The 3,109-nt window shown below is 33.9% G+C and overlaps 1 non-coding gene across 1 annotated transcript; it reads right to left on the bottom strand.

Annotated features, from left to right (window-relative positions):
* Positions 1–2,596: 2,596 nt before the first annotated feature.
* Positions 2,597–2,703, bottom strand: LOC111763328 (U6 spliceosomal RNA). The gene has a single exon (XR_009181710.1). It is a non-coding gene; the product is annotated as a U6 spliceosomal RNA (small nuclear RNA).
* Positions 2,704–3,109: the final 406 nt, after the last annotated feature.

Here is a 3,109-nt window from a genome sequence, read left to right as displayed (position 1 = left end):
TGACAAACAAGTCATTTTTTTTTCAAAAAGTAGACGAATAACTTGAAAGACATTTCTTTCACAAAGGAAACTATACACATATACATGAAAATGTGCTCAACAACTGTGAATTTTAACCATGATGAGATATAATTTCATGGCCACCAGAGTGGTAAGTTGACTAGAAAGGGGCCCAAGAGAACTTTCTGGGGTGATGTAAATGCTTTATATCCTGTTTTGGGTGGTGGTTACACAGTTGGTCATAACTGTCAAAGGTCAAAGAACTGAACATTTAAAAGTCACACATTTTTTAAAATTTTATTGTGGTATATTTATAACATTAAAATTTCCCAGTTTAGCCATTTTTAAGTGTAGGAATTCAGTGGTATTAATTACATTCATGATGTTATGCTGCCATCACCACCATCAATCACCAACTTTTCATGACCTCAAACAAAACTCTGTATTAAGCAGTAGCTCCCCATTTTCCCAGGCCCCTGGTAATCTCTAATCACTTTTCTATAAATTAGCTTATTCTAGATATTTCATATAAGTGGATTCATACAATATTTGTTCTTTTGTGTCTAGCATATTTCACTTAGCATAACGGACCATTGCCCATGAGGTACAGCGGTGCTCAGAGTTGTATTCACCAAATGCAATGAATGTCTCGTGATGATGGAGGAGATTGTTGTTATGGGGGGAGGAGTGGGGTAAGAGGGGTGGGGGGTATATGGGGACCTCATATTTTTTGAATGTAATATTACAAAAATAAATAAAGACAAAAAAAAAGGTTCCTCCATGTAGTAGTGTGTATCAGAACTTCATTCCTTTTTACAGCTGAATAATGTTCAATTGCATGTATAAACCACATTTTGTTTATCCATTCATCTGTTGATGAACACTTGGGCTGTTTCCAACTTTTGGCTATTGTAAATAATACTGCTATGAATATAGGTGTAGAAATATCTCTTTGAGTTCCTACTATCAGTTCCTTAGGATATATACCTAGAAGTGGAAATGCCAGGTCATATGGTAATTTTGTGTTTAACTTATTGAATAACTGCCAAACTGCTACCACAGTGGTTGTACCATTTTACATTTCCACCAGCTATTTGTCAGTGTTTCAGTTTCTCTGCATCTTCAAAAACACTTATTTTCCTTTTTTTTTTTTTAAGTAATAGCCATCCTAGTGGGATGAAGTAGTATCCCATTGTGGTTTTGATTTTCATTTCCCTAATGACTAATGATACTGAGTATCTTTTCATGTGCTCATCGGCCATTTGTATATCTTCTTTGGAGAAATGTCTATTCAAGTCCTTTGTCCATTTTTTAATTGGATTGTTTGTCTTTTTATAGATCTTATCTGATCTATAATTTGCAATTATTTTCTCCTGTTCTGTAGGTGGTCTTTTCACTTTATTAATAATGTCCTTTTATATACCAAAGTTTTTAATTTTGATGAAGTGCAATTTATCTATTTTTTTCTTTTGTTGCTCATACTTTTGGTATCATAGCTAAGAATCCATTGCCAAATCCAAGGTCATGGAAATTCCTATATTTTCTTCTAAGAATTTTATGGTTTTAGCTCTTATATTTAGGTCACTGGTCCATTCTGTGTTAATTTTTGTATATGGGGTGAGGTAAGAGGTCCATCATCTTCTTTTTTTTTTTTTTTTCATGTAGATAGGTAGTTTTCCCATCACCATTTGTTGAAGAGAGATTATTATTTCCTATATTGAATGTACTTGGCACCCTTGTCAAAAATCAATAGGCAGAGGTGGATGTGGCTCAAACAGTTGAGCACCTGCTTCCTACATGAGAGGTCCCAGGTTCAGTTCCCAGTGCCTCCTAAAAAAATCAGAGTTATACACAAACAAAAAACCAAGCAAACAAACAGAAAAACAACTCAGGGGAGCCAATGTGGCTCAAAAGTTGAGTGTCTGCTTCTTGCTAATGAGGTCCCAGTTTGAATCCCTGGCCCTGCTCCTCAAAAAAAAAAAAAAAAATTAATAGGCAATAGATGTGCGGGTTTATTTCTGGACTCCCAATTCTATTTCATTGGTCTATATGTTTATCTTTATGCCAATAACACGCAGTTTTGATTGCTGTGACTTTGTAGTACATTTTGAAATCTGGAAATGTGAGGTCTCCAACTTTTTTCTTATTTTTTCAAGAATATTTTGTCTATTTAGGACCTCTTGCAATTCCATATGAGGAATGGCTTTTCTATTTCTGTAAAAGAAAGAAAAAAGGCTACTGGAGTTTTATAGGTCTTCTGTTGAATCTGTAGATTGTTTGAGGCACTTTTTTTTTTTTTTTTTTTTATTCTCAAGATTACTTTATTAGACAAGCTCAATACCAATGGTGCTAAGAGGAAAACAATTACAGGCCAGTCTCACTCATGAACACAGAGGCAAAAATTCTAATCAAAGTAGTATCAACACATAAACACACACATGCACACTCAAATTTATAAATACACATCATGTCAAGTTGGGTTTAAGAAAATTTGTTATAGTATTAGAAAATCGATCAACATATATCATCATATTAACAGATTAAAGGATAAAAGACAAACAATTATCTCAATAAATGTAGAAAAGGAATTTGAAAAAAAAATATGGAACGCTTCACGAATTTGGGTGTCATCCTTGCGCAGGGGCCATGCTAATCTTCTCTGTATCGTTCCAATTTTAGTATATGTGCTGCCGAAGCGAGCACTGTTTGAGGCACTTTTGACATCTTCATATTAAGTCTTCCAATCCATGAACATGGGTTGTCTTGCCATTTATTTAGGTCTTCTTTAATTTCTTTCAGCTGTGCTTTTTTAGTTTTCAGTATACAAGTCTTTCACCTCAGTTGAATTTATTCCTAGATATTCAATTTGTTTACATGCTAGTGTAAACAGAATTGTTTTCTTTATTTTCTTTTTGGATTGTTCAGGGATGTTGTATAGAAACAAAACTGATTTTTAAGTGTTACTCATGTATCCTGCAACTTGGTTGAATTTGTTTATTAGCTCTAGTAGTTTTCTTGTGGTTGCTTTGGGATGTTGTACATAGATCATGTTATCTGTGAATAGAGATAGTTTTATTTCTCTCTTCCCAATTTGCATGCTTTCCATGCA

The sequence above is a fragment of the Dasypus novemcinctus genome, chromosome 18, assembly GCF_030445035.2.
Source record: "Dasypus novemcinctus isolate mDasNov1 chromosome 18, mDasNov1.1.hap2, whole genome shotgun sequence".
Classification (NCBI taxonomy): domain Eukaryota; kingdom Metazoa; phylum Chordata; class Mammalia; order Cingulata; family Dasypodidae; genus Dasypus; species Dasypus novemcinctus.
Note: the sequence above shows the minus strand (reverse complement) of the source record. Positions and strands in the feature narration are given on the sequence as shown.